Source organism: Typopeltis vanoorti, chromosome 3 (assembly GCF_054136105.1).
Source record: "Typopeltis vanoorti isolate ZY-2024b chromosome 3, IOZ_Tvanoo_1.0, whole genome shotgun sequence".
Lineage (NCBI taxonomy): Eukaryota > Metazoa > Arthropoda > Arachnida > Uropygi > Thelyphonidae > Typopeltis > Typopeltis vanoorti.
Window position 1 is genome coordinate 132,696,911 of NC_143551.1, and position 14,495 is coordinate 132,711,405.

General features: G+C 38.9%; 1 protein-coding gene across 2 annotated transcripts in view; it reads left to right on the forward strand.

Annotated features, from left to right (window-relative positions):
* Positions 1-14,495, forward strand: part of LOC150108576 (ubiquitin-conjugating enzyme E2 T-like) — a 111,712-nt gene that overhangs the window by 22,036 nt on the left and 75,181 nt on the right. The gene's annotated exons all lie outside the window — the stretch shown is intronic.

A 14,495-nucleotide genomic window follows, 5' to 3' on the forward strand; every position in this document is an offset into this window, starting at 1 on the left:
TGATAAGAGAGGAACTTAGAGATAGACCACGTTTAAATTGTTTTGGTGCGAGTTAGTTGGAATGATTGTTGCTAGAATGAAGGGCTAATGACTGCAGTTAATAGAAGAGTTTGTGAATGGAGAGGTGAAATAGTGAAGGGAATGAAAGGACAGGAACAGACAGGTAAATGAGGGGAGTCAGATGTACAGGGAGAGAGTGCATGAGAAATGTGAATGCTGGATTTAGAAGTGAATGTGTGAGTAGACAAAAGATTTGAGATCCAGGGGAGAGCATTTGGATCTGGGAGTATTGTACGATTGTTGGTTATAGAAAGGAATGACAGGAGAGGTATAGAGGAGTTACTTTCAAAAAGTGAAGTTGACAGGACTTCTTATAGAACCAGAAATGAGCTGTTATGTTTGTTTATGAATGCCAGCAGTATCTGAAATAAGAGGAATGATATTGTTACATTGAGTTCGTTTGCCCAAAAATTTGTTGGAATAAGTGAGACGTGGTTAGATGGTGTTCTGACAGGAATAGAAATGGAGGAATATATTTGTTGTAAAGGCAGAAGTGCTGTTGATGGTAGCAGAGGGACAATTGATAGCGGTTTTGTGGCAGTATGGTGTGAGGTAGAGGAGGACAGCAAGAAATATCTAGTTGAGTGTTGCTATAGACTACGTAATGTGGAGGGCAGTGAGAAGGAAATGTATAGGCAAATTAGTCTGGCAAATAAGAAAAGAATGATCATTATGACTTATTTTTTAAGTGTTTAGGCTTAGATGCTGGTTTATATTTATATTTGCACTTTACTGGAATAATTTACAGCACAAAGAAATAATTAGACAACAGGTTTAATCCCCCAGGGGGGTATCGTTTTGTATTAGTAATCTGAATTATGCAGTAGTTTCTTTTGTGGTGGCGCCACAAGTCGACTTTTCGCTGCTGGTAACACTGCCAGTCAGTCGTGACATCTGCCTACTGGACATGTGATAGAAGTGATTATTACTATTACTATTATTACGGGCAACTCCAGGGAGTCATTAGACTCATCGAGGGAGGCCCCAAATCATATTCATCACAACTATTCGACATTCATACAGTATCTATCATACCTCGCCTTAAACTCATTCACTGTCACAGCATCCACCACAGACTCGGGGAGTGCATTCCACTCATTCACCACTCTAAAAGTAAAGAACCCAGCTCTAACACCTTTACTAACCACACTTTTGCCCAGTTTCCATGGATGTCCCCTAGTCCTCCCACTACCAGCCCTGTTTTCAAAAATATCTTCTGAATTAATTTTATAGAAACCCTTCAGTAATTTGAATGTCTCAATCATATTTCCCCTCCTCCGCCTATCAACCAATTTTTGCAACCCACAAATCCTCAACCTGTTCTCATACGGTTCATTCCACAGACCTGCTATCATCTTGGTCACTCGCCTCTGTATCCTCTCCACCTCCTCCCCATCAAGAAGAAACCTAGGTGACCAAATCTGAGCACAGTAGTCGAGATGGGGTCTTATCAAGGCTCGATACAGAGGAACAATAACCTGCTTGTCTCTGCTTGTCAACGTATTCTTCAGCAACCAAGTGATTTGATGAGCTGATTTGGCCACTTTTGCAATGTGTCCCCTAAATTTCAATTCCTTATCCACCAACACTCCTAAATCTCGTGCCTCATCAATTTCCTGGAGCACGGTTCCACCAATGCAGTAAACTGCCTCCAATCTTTTCACCCCAAAATGCCTTACATTTTGCCACATTAAATTGACATCCATTCTCCCTAGCCCAGACCTCCAATCTATCCAAATCATCCTGCAAAATTTTGACGTCATCTGCGTTCACTATTGCCCTACCCAACTTCGCATCATCCGCAAACAAATGAACTGTTCCTCTCAGATCCTTTCCTATATCATTTATGAACAAATTAAACAGCAGTGGTCCAAGAACAGATCCTTGTGGCACACCACTAGTCACAGGCCGTCTTGTGGACTCTACTCCTGAGTAAACCACTCTCTGATATCTCTCCGTCAACCACCCTCCTATCCATCTCACCAACCCTATGTCCATTCCCATATGCTGCAATTTACTGATTAGAATTCCATGTGGTATCCTGTCAAAGGCCTTAGCAAGGTCCAGTAGAATCGCTGTAAACCCATTACCCTTATCCAGTTCAGCCGTCACTGTGTTATAATACGTGAGCAAGTTACTGAGGCATGACCTACCCTTCACAAAACCATGCTGTCCCCGATACAGTATCCCATTTTCTTCTATCCAATCTTGTATTTTCCTATTGACTATTTTCTCTAAGACCTTGATAATGATTCCTGTTATGCTGATTGGCCGGTAATTTTCAACAGCAGCCTTCGAACCACCTTTGTGCAGTGGAACTATTTTCCCCTCTTTCCACTCCCTTGGGACTGACCCAGTTCTGAGGCTCAAATTAAACAAAATGGTCAAGGGCACTGACAATTCTTTGGCCGCTTCACGTACGACACGAGCTGGTATACCATCGAATCCCACAGATGTATTGACATTAAGGTTCTGTAATAGACTAGTTACCTCTACTTCATTCATCACAATTCCAGTATAAGCTGTTCTTCCGTTTCTGCAAAGTCACCACCTGGATGATATACTCTTGCAAAGTGCTCGCTCAGTAATTCCACAACATCGACTGATTCGGTTACCTCCCTACCCTCAGCATTTTTTAAGATCATTCTACCATGAGCATTTTTCCTTTTACTTGCAACATATTGAAAAAACTGTTTGGGATTCTCTTTAGCCTGCATGGCCAATTTCCTTTCGTAATCTGCTTTTGCTTTTCTTACCACCCTTATTACCATCCTGGCCTGAGCTTTATACTGTTCCTGCACCTGAAGGTCAACCTTCTCCTTAAATTCCCTCCACAATTGTTTCTTTTTTTGCAGCTCAAGCTTAATAGTGTTATTCATCCATTTAACCCCTACTTGATTTATTATTCAGACTCTTGGTATACAGTCAACCATTGCATCCTGCAAACAGTTCTTATCCACCTCCCATGCACTATCAACATCCAGCCCTTGCAGTTTTATATGCCATGGCATTGAGCCAAGCACACACCTAAGCTTGTCATACTTACCAGCCCGGTAATTCCACATGTACCCTGTCTTAATTGTAAATTCGACTCCTTTAGCCACCTCCCAAGTCATGACCTTATGGTCACTCTCACCAATTGGTGGCAACATGGTCATGTTCGTTACAGCTACATTCTCAGTTGCAATTACTAGGTCCAGCGCTCTCTGCCCCCTGGTATTTTCCAATACATGTTGCCGTAGATAGTTGTCCCTTAATAACTGCATAAAATCCAATTCCTTCCTCCCATGTGCCCTCTCCTCTTTCCAGTCAGTGTTACCATAATTGAAATCACCCATAATAATTACCCTCCTTCCACTCATTTCTTCTATTTGCTTATGCATACTATCCCCACCATCCACTCCATCACCCGGTCTATAGCAGCACGCAATTGTATATTTTGTTCTGCTAGATTCTATCTCACACCAAACAGCCTCAGATATGCTTTTTTCCCCATCCTGCAGTTCAACTTCTATACTCCTTGGCTGAAGCTCATCAGCTATCATCAATAACACTCCTCCCCCATTTTTATTCACCCTGTCACTCCTGAACACGCTATACCCATCGCATTCAATCCCACTAGAGTTATCATCTTCTGTCAGCCATGTTTCACTAATACCGACAACCTGTGGCCTGGAAGTGCCAACCATGGCCAAAAACTCTTCCTTCTTGTTCCTAATACTCCTGGCATTAGTGTACATGAATCGCAGAAGCCCATTTGTCCCATCCCTACTTTCATGCCTTATACTAGCTATCCCATTCTGATTTGTTGTCCGTCGTACTCGCCCGGGCATAATATACTCATTCATACACTTAACTGCCCCCCTAAAGTCTGCATATCTACTCCCCCCCCCTCTTAATAAATCTAGTTTCCCTGAGTCTGTACATCCACTTCCACATCATTCATCAACACTCTTTCAAGTCTCCGTACACCAACTCCATTCAAATGTAGCCCATCCATCTTATATAAGTCCTTTCGCCCATCGAACTCATTCCACAAATTCCACACCACTCTCCATGCATAACCCACGCATAAAGTCATTAGCAATTATGGCCCTCCTTCTAAACACTTCGCTGTCATACCGCAGTAAGATACTCACCATCCTAACTCTCTCACTCTTCTCTTTTGCTACCTCAAACAACTCCCTCACATCCTCTATCATTTCCATTTTGTCCTCTTTCAAATCATTCGTTCCTGCACGATTATCATCTCTTTCATCCTCTGTTTTTGCAGTCGGATAGATTCGCTGACGTCCTTTATGTTCGCACCCGGCTGGTACGACTTCGTTAAACTCTCAATTATTACGCCTCTTAATAGCGAATCCCCATACAGCACTCGCTCCTTCATTTTATTGACGTTTACGAACATTCTATTATTTGCCATCACAGACTTCCGCCGATTATTTGTCGGTACGTTCAACACACATTTTTCCATACGCTCCAGTTGTCTTTTGGCTCTGTGTATCGTGCCATTCAAACGGGCAATTTCGCTACTCGCATTTATCTCGCCATTTTCATTATCGATCAAATCATCCATTCTTTCTGTGTTTCTAGCTTCATTTACACTTTCAGCGACGCTCTCACACCTATCTGGCTCTACCACGCAATTCTCTAGCACACCGCCATTTTCTACATTCTGACTATCGTTAACGATATCAGTCTTGACACACGAAACACGCTTGAAGTCCTCATTCTCTTTACACTTTCTACACATATTAACTCCACTATCACTTTCTAACCAGACTCCCACCGCTCTTCGCAAGGCATACATCTCACAGACAGCACATTGCATAAATTCGTTTACATCAAAACTCTGAATTATGCAGTAGTTTCTTTTGTGGTGCGCCACAAGTCGACTTTTCGCTGATTTCTGAAGTTTTAACGACACTAGTATGAATGCATAAAACTTAATGTTATGTTAAGTGCTACTTGAGTGCAGTTAATTTTCAAAACTTTCAGTGCTGTAATACTGATTTCTTATTTCTTAAAATTTACCCTCTTATAAAATGAACAAACAAATAACATTATTTGATTTCCTAAATATAAATACACCCGGTAGTTCAAAAAGAACACGTGAAAGTAGTGATAATTTCATGGATGATGTAAAAACGCGTGTGAAATAGAAAATAATACCAGTTGTAAACGTAAAAAAATAAGTAAAAATAAACAAAGGAAATATGATACAGGTTATATAAAATTCGGATTTATTAGTGTAGAAATCGATGAAATTCAAAAATCACAATGCGTTGTTTGCGGTGTAGTCCTCTCAAATGAATGTCTGAAACCAAATAAATTAAGAAGGCATTTAGAAACGAAGCATCAGCAATATAAAAATAAGCCAGAAGAGTTTATTATTATTATTATTATTTTTACATCACACCTCCAGGGAGTCCAGAGACTCATCGAGGGAGGGCATCTACTCTACAACGTTTCATCTCACTACTCCACCAACTTTCTAACATCTAACACCAATGCCATCTACCGCCGACTACCACCACTAGTACTTTCACAGACAATCACAAACATCCATGCCCACGGCAGGATTCGAACCCACAGCCTTTTGACTGGAGACGGATATGCTAACCACTCGGCAAACCAGGTCGGCAATTATTATGTTTCTAAAATATTGAAAAACAAATTCTACCAGTTATCTGCTAGAATCTGAAAAATTATTTAAAAAATACAAGTTGCCATTCACTGCATGGATATGTTACAAATCCAACATAAAAGGCTCAAGCAAAACATGAGTGGAACAGCAGAATAATACTGTTTTCGTGAATACATAAATCTGGCAGTATCATGCATTACTAAAAATTTTGTTAAGATAACCATCACATGTTAAAGACAATGGAATGAAATAAATGATATGAGGTGTGTTCAAAAAATGCATCATGGATTGGATATCAACTGCATTCTTATTATTATGACGGCTTAGTAAATGCCTATGGATAGGCAAGTTAATCGATGAAATTAAACACAAACTGTTTTGTAACATGGTATGAGCAATGCATTTGTATTAAATTTTAACATGCAGGCACTCCACCTTATGAAAGCCAGACACAAACCTTTCCCCAAATCTTTTTCTTTTATTTATTTTTTTTTTAAATAGAAGAATTTTATGTTATGCTATCAAACTTGTCTTGCCTTGTTAACACTTGTACAAACTAACACTCATTAGTAGCTGTCACTTGATTTACATACTATACTTGCTACTTTTCTTTCTTTCTTTCTCTATGTATTTATATCTGAAAAGAGCTCAGGTGGCAGCAAGAGTGATGAATCCATCTACATATGAGAAAACTGATTTGGAGATGAAAATGATAAAGAAATATGATAGGTGAAGAAAGGTTATCAAACTTAGCTCATGAACTCCATTTCTCAGTATAAACAGTTAGTACAATAATATAGGACACTGATCATATAAAAAAAACACAATGAAGGGATATGCACCCAGTCAATAATAATTACAAAATGGCATACTGGTGCTATTTATGAAATGGAAAATTATTATGTGGATGGAAGACTAGATACAAAGGCACTCCCCAGTAAACCTACTGACAACTAAGCAAAATCTAGTATAGATTTTGTTTAGATTGTCAGTCTCTAACATATGTTAAGGAAAAGTGTCTAAATATTTTGCACACCTATCTGGTCTGTAATAATGTTGGTTCAAATGTTTTAAGAATCATTCTGGTTTTCATAATATGAAAATAAGTATTTAACTAGATTTTTTTTTCACTTTATATAATACATACAAATATTATTTATATTTATTCTTCATAATCTATAATGTTTATAATTTATAATGTTCTTATGTTTTCGTGAGTTGGGGGCGTGTGTATATATTAGCAAAATGGCCATTGAACCATGATTTACTGAAAACAGTATATGGAGTATACTGCTATATGTTGTACATAAATATGAGTGATTGTGTCAATTCCAAGAGGGAGGAACTTCAATTCTAAGAAAGAAAAAAATCTGTGCTCTGGATGACTATTAATGTTGAGAAATGATAAAAATGTATGACATGTATAATTTAGTTTGAAATGACTGATGATTAATTTGTGTGTGTGTGTGTGTGTGTGAGTGAGTGAGTGACAGAAGCAGCTGGAATTTCAAGTATCTGTGATCTGCTCTTGTGACTCAATGTTATCCTAAGATCTGAACATGGCATATATTTCAGCAAATGTCATGAGCAGAAGAGTAATATTTTTAGCTAAATACAGAGTGCAACTAGTTTCCACATTCACCAGATTTGGCTGTGCAATTCCTTCTAGTGTTCCTGAAGCTTAAAATAAAATTCAAAGACATATTTGATAATATTGGAGGAAGAAAGCCAGCTGGTATTGTGGACATTAAAATCTCCTAAGAGGATGCTTTCGTTGTTGGTAAAGTGGGACTGGAGAAAGTCAATTTTTAGGGAGAGGAAATTAAAGAGCTCAGAGTGGTTGGTTGCATTTGGGGAGTGATATGGATTTATAGGAAAAAAGGATGACCCAAAAAATCATAAGTCCTCCATGAAGATAATAACTGTTAGAAATAAATCATTAGTAAAAGCTTCGTAAAGAGAAAAGTTTGGTCTAATTTTGGATACATATCTGGAGAGAATATCCGTACCTGTTTACCATTGCCATTCAAAATTTTTTGCCTTTTGAGTAACACAATTCAAGCAAGAATAGACAAATTAATAGTGTTCAACAACAGCGGTCTCATTAAAATATATTTAAGTAAAGTTGATTTCTGTTTTCTGATTTTCTGTCATAATCAGTAAGTAAAACTTTTTTTTTTTTTTTAAAGAGTTTAATTACTATTATGTTGCTACGAACTAGTGGGGCCACGACTACTAAAAAGTAAAGAACCACTGCTCTATGGGTGCTGTTGACTAATCTTAGATGTTGGGCAGGAGGCCTAAGAATTAAAAGTTTCCCAAATTTTGGGAAGTTTAACCATATTTATTAAGATTAGGCTGTTTTTTAAGTCTGTTGTAGATTCTAAAAAGAGTCAAGATTGTATTTGCTGCAATGGAGCATGGTGGTTTTCTTCCATCTGATTCTGTGTAAGGTATCCAAGGCATGGTTTGTTAGACCTGATTGACCATAGTTGTGGTGGTGGATGTATTTTTTGTCTTCTAGGCAGATGTTAGTAGACCTTTCATTTTAGAAATTATGGACTTTACAACTGTGTTTATAACACGGTTGTAAAGTCCATACTTTCTAAAATGAATGCTGATCACCGTGCAACACTAAAAGAAAGGATTAGTAGATCTCTGTCTGACCATTATATGATAATCTGCAAGAACATGGAACCTTGTAAACACCTGGAATCTCTGCCAGATATGAGGACTTCTGTGAGAAAAAGATATATTTGGAACTATAAAATTGATGATTATGACAAACTTAGGAGACAACTTGTGGCTATATCATGGAATGAGGAGTTGAATGAAAAGATTAATACTGCTTAGGTCCTATTCAGGTACTACTGTATATAGTAGAAGAAGTGTGAATGTATTCTAAAGATCAGGAGGTCAAATAAAGTATGTGTGAAATGGGTGAATGAAGAGGTGAGATATGCAATCTGGAAGAAGGTATTATGGAAGTAGCACAAGATGAGTACTTAGAATCAATTGTATGAGAAATAAAAAAAAAAACAGTTAAGGTACCTGCTTTTTGTATTTCTTATGCAATTTTTAAAAGTGCAGTGTGAGCAGCCATTAATTGATGAGGCCATAAAAAAAAAGTCCCATGGGTTTATTTTAATACATGGCCAGTAGACGAATTCTCGTAGACAAGCTTATACGTTGGTTATACATTACAAAATCACTTAAGGAATTGACGACGTATATAAGAATATAAATTTAATAAATATTTTCGATATTTCGGCAAATTTCACGTTGCCATCTTCAAAAGGAACTTACAAAAAAAAGGCACTACAACACAGTAACTGAGAATGAAGTGAGGAAGCTATTGTTCTCCTAAAAGTCCTGATGGTGCCCCCTAGCGGGCTATTAGGTGTTCTTGGCCGTTGGGCTGAAGGTCTGCTGAAGTCAACCTCCCAAATTTGGGGCAGTCTCATGCAACCAAATTTGTTGAGGTTTGGAGAGTTTCTTAGGGCTGAGGCTGATTCTATGAATAGTCCTTTGAATTTATGGACTCCCAAAAACACATAAAGAAAATGTGGCATTACATCCCATAGTGGATGCCATTGATTCCCCCACATACAAATTTAATAAATATTTTCGATATTTCGGCAAATTTCACGTTGCCATCTTCAAAAGGAACTTACAAAAAAAAGGCACTACAACACAGTAACTGAGAATGAAGTGAGGAAGCTATTGTTCTCCTAAAAGTCCTGATGGTGCCCCCTAGCGGGCTATTAGGTGTTCTTGGCCGTTGGGCTGAAGGTCTGCTGAAGTCAACCTCCCAAATTTGGGGCAGTCTCATGCAACCAAATTTGTTGAGGTTTGGAGAGTTTCTTAGGGCTGAGGCTGATTCTATGAATAGTCCTTTGAATTTATGGACTCCCAAAAACACATAAAGAAAATGTGGCATTACATCCCATAGTGGATGCCATTGATTCCCCCACATACAAATTAGCTAAACATTTGGCCAAAGTGCTCTCACACTATACTGGCAACACATCATTACACATAAAAAACTCAGCCCACTTCAAAGCCAGCATAGAAAACCTTACACTCCAACATACTCATATAATACTTGCTATGGTGTAATTGTAGCTTTCTTCCACCGTACTCTGTGGCGTGTATTCAGAGCATGGTCGTCTGCAAGATCCGAGTCGCTGTATTTGTGAAACCGGATGTAGTCCTTGTGTTCTGATATTCGCTGTCCTGCCTGTTTGGCAAAAGTAAGACAGTTTACAGCTGCAAGTGAACTGGTATACATCAGGTAGGTCTAGGGGAAGTGGTTGATCTTTAGTGGAGCTGATAAGGAATGCCAATTTTCTGTATGGTCTGTAACAGGAGGTCAAGTCATGTTTTTTTAAGATTTTCGTAATTTTTTCCGAGGTGCCTCGAATGTAAGGAATGGTGATGGATTTAGAGTAACTCTTATTGTGAATGGGGGGGGGGGGAGTTGTGGTTTGTTGGTTTCAATATTTTTTGGATTTTATGGAGTGGGTAGCCAGTGGCTGAAAAAGTGTTGAGGATGTGATTTAGTTCAGTGTTTAGGGCCTTGTCATTTGAACAGATTAGTTTAGCCCTTTGTATAGTGTTTTCACCACTCCATATTGTTGTGAGGGGTGTGGTGGGATTGTTGGTGAATGTACCTGCCTGTATGGGTTTGTTTTCTATAAACTGAGAAAACTAAGGTTCCATCAGGTTGGCAGGTGACTAGTGTGTCTAGGAAAGGGACGCTGTTGTTTTCCTCTTTTTCCAGAGTGAACTTGATTCTGAGGTGTTGGTTGTTTAAGTGTGTTAAGAAGGAGAGGAGTGTATCAGAGCCATGTGGCCAAATAGCAAACACATCATCAACGTAGCGAAGTCATATGATTGGTTTTTGTGGGGCAGAGGCTAAGGCTTCAAAGGTCTCCATAAAGAAATTGGTCAAGGGTGGGGAGAGTGGTGAACCCATGGCTGTCCCCTCTATTTGTTTGTAGAATTTTCCCTGCCAAACGAAATAGCCTGAGTTCGTTGTGAACTGAAATAGGGCTGATATATCGGAAGAAAATTTGGCTTAGATTAGCTCTAAAGTTTCCTTGAGTGGGACATTTGTGAATAAGGAGGAGACATCAAAGCTGACCATTATGTGAGTATGTTGGAGTGTAAGGTTTTCTATGCTGGCTTTGAAGTGGGCTGAGTTTTTTATGTGTAATGGTGTGTTGCCAGTATAGTGTGAGAGCACTTTGACCAAATGTTTAGCTAATTTGTATGTGGGGGAATCAATGGCATCCACTATGGGATGTAATGCCACATTTTCTTTATGTATTTTTGGGAGTCCATAAATACGGGGGGGGGGATATAGAGTTAAATGGTTTTAATCTGTTAATAACTTCTACAGGCCAAGAAGTGTGACCTTTTTAAGGAGCCTGTGAAGTTTTCTGATTTGTGAGTTGGTGAGATTGTATTCGATAGGTAGGTAGGTAAGTAGCCAGATCTGATAGAAGAGCTTTAAGCTTACCTGTGTAGTCCGTTTGGTTAAGTACTACAGTTGCATTTCCCTTATCTGCTTTGGTGATAACTATATCTTTATTATTCATCATTTCCTGCAGAGCTTTATACTCCTTATTGGATATGTTAGTTTTTGGTGGTCTTGCTTTGCAGAGGACTCGAGCTACATCCAGTTTTACACTGTTGGCGATTTGATTTGGAAGGTGGCGGATTCCGCATTCGATCTGGATCATAATATCCTCACTAGGTATTTTTCTGGTAGCAATGGCAAAGTTGTGGCCACGTGAAAGCACGTTGAGTTCTTCAGGGTGACTGAAGAAAGGTTGATTACGGTGTTGGTAGGAAATTTTGGATTGACAGTAGAGTTCTTTTTTAATTTTTCGAATTTTTTGATATGTCGACTCCTTTTTTTCTCAAATTCTTTATCTGCTGCAGTACATAAGACATCATGTAAAATTGACCAAAGCTCGTGATTTAAAGTGCATGAAAGCTCTTCTTCAAGTGCACGAATAGCTTTATTAATGTCAGCTAAGAGAAACCGCGTGGCAGCAATTTGTTCCCAAAGCAAAGCGTAACTGGCGTGGTTATAAATAAGTAGAGCTTTTTGTGAAACGAAACGGTGCTTGAATTTCACACAATTTGGGATTATCTGATTATCCCGGCAGCATTTTAGGAAAGTCAGACGATTTAGTTGTCTTGATAACTTCAACTTCATTTTACCGTATTGGCGGACCTTCCATGCGATCGAATCTCCGTGGATGATGGTAATTTTCGTAGACAAGCTTATACGTTGGTTATGCATTACAAAATCACTTTAGGAATTGACAACGTATATAAGAATATAAATTAAATAACACTAATAAATATTTCCGATATTTATGATATATCATAAATATTTATGATAGCAAACATCGCGTTGCCCTCTTCAAAAGGAACTTACAAAAAAGGCACGTGCACGTAGGCACCACAACACAGTAACTGAAAATGAAGCAAGGAAGCTATTGTTCTCCTAAAAGTCCTGATGGTGCCCCCTTGCGAACTATGTAGGTGTTCTTGGCCATTGGGCTAAAGGTCTGCTGATGTAAGCCTCCCAAATTTGGGGCAGTTTCATGCAACCAAATTTGTTGACGTTTGGAGAAGGGCTGAGGCTGATTCCATGAATAGTCTTTCGAATTTGAACTTGCTACGGTGTCTTATTGTAGCTTTCTTCCACCGTATTCTGTGGCTATCCAGAGCATGGCCTGCAAAACCCCCGAGTGGCTGTACTTGTGAAACCAGATGTAGTCCTTGTGTTCCAAAATTCTGATATTCGCTGTCCTGCCTGTTTGGCCAAAGTAGACAGTTTACAGCTGCAAGGGACCTGGTATACACCAGATAGATCTAGGGGAAGTGGTTGGTCTTTAGTGGAGCGGATAAGGGATGCCAATTTTCTGTATGGTCTGTAACAGGAGGTCAAGTCATGTTTTTTTAAGAATTTGGTAATTTTTTCCGAGGTGCCTTGGATGTAGGGAATGGTGATGGATTTAGAGTAAACCTTGTTGTGAATTGGGGGGGGGGGGTTTGTGGTTTGTTGGTTTCAATATTTTTTGAATTTTATTTTCCCGTAGACCTACCTGGTGTATATGAGTTCCCTTGCAGCTGTAAGCTGTCTTACTTTGGCCAAACAGGCAGGACAGCGAATATCAGAATTTTGGAACACAAGGACTACATCTGGTTTCACAAGTACAGCCACTCGGGGGGGGGGGGGTTGCAGACCATGCTCTGAATACACGCCACAGAATACGGTGGAAGAAAGCTACAATTACACCGTAGCAAGTTCAAATTCAAAGGACTATTCATGGAATCAGCCTCAGCCCTAAGAAACTCTCCAAACCTCAACAAATTTGGTTGCATGAGACTGCCCCAAATTTGGGAGGTTGACTTCAGCAGACCGTCAGCCCAACGGCCAAGAACACCTACATAGCCCACTAGGGGGCACCATCAGGACTTTTAGGAGAACCATAGCTTCCTTACTTCATTCTCAGTTACTGTGTTGTGGTGCCTACGTACACCTGCCCTTTTTGTAAGTTCCTTCTGAAGATGGCAACGTGACATTGCCGAAATATCAGAAATATTTATTAAAGTGTTATTTAATTTATATTCTTATGTACGTTGTCAATTTCTTATGTGATTTAGTAATAGATGAAGAATTATGGAAAGATGGTGTTGGTTGGTGAAGATGGTAGAATAATATCCACTGTGAAGGATATAGTTGAGATATCAAATTAGCAATTCTTAAAGGTATTTTTTCATAATCGTGAGCATGATATCTAGCAGATATTGAGTGCATCATTGGGAAGGAAGAGGAGGCACTGATGGTGACTGAGCAGATGGTATATGGAGAAGAGTTTACTCACTGGGAGGAAAACATACTACCACATGTTTTGAGAGAATGTTCCAGAGAGTTAAAAGCAACTTTGACATGCCTTTTTTTAACATACTGGGTCAAGTTCCAAAGGAATAGAAAGAGGGCAAAATTGTACCACTTCATAAGTGACATGATCAGATTCCAGTCTCTGTGTCTGAAGTTTTGATTGATGACAGCAGCATACTCTTTGATGGACTACATGGGTTTGCTAATGGAAGATCATGTTTTAGTAATCTACTTATTTATAACAAGGTGACAAAGGTGATGCTTATACAGTGAGATTATTTCAATTTTGCAAAGTCCTTTGATATGTTACTACATGTTAAGTGGTAGTTGAATTAGAACTGATGGAATTAGATAGTAAATTAGTACTGAATTGGAGATTAGCTGCCTGATAGGTATCAGCAAGTTGTGTATGCGGGAAGTGACATCCCAGATGGGGGAAGTCATTAGTGGTGTGTCCTAAGGGTCTGTTTTGGGACTCTTGCTGTTTAACTTGTATGTTGATGATATTGGAAAAGATTTGAATAGTGATATGTGGATGTTGCAATGTTGGGAAGAACTATGAGGAATTTAGTAGCATAGATGTGATGATACTTTTTTAAAAATTGGTTTAACACATCTAATGGAAATTAGGATTTATTGGTGTGTGTTAAACCTTTTTTTAATAAGTCTACTATACACATGTCTATAAAATGTCTAGTAATAGAGTAGCTTTTCAGGAGGAACTGAATGGACTGAATGAATATGCAAATGACTAGAGTTGCCAATTGAGGTTACAAAGTGTAATGGTTTAAAATCAGGAAGCAAATACGGAATGCAAAGTATACAGTTGGTGGGAATATCTTAGAGAAGGTGGAAGAGGTG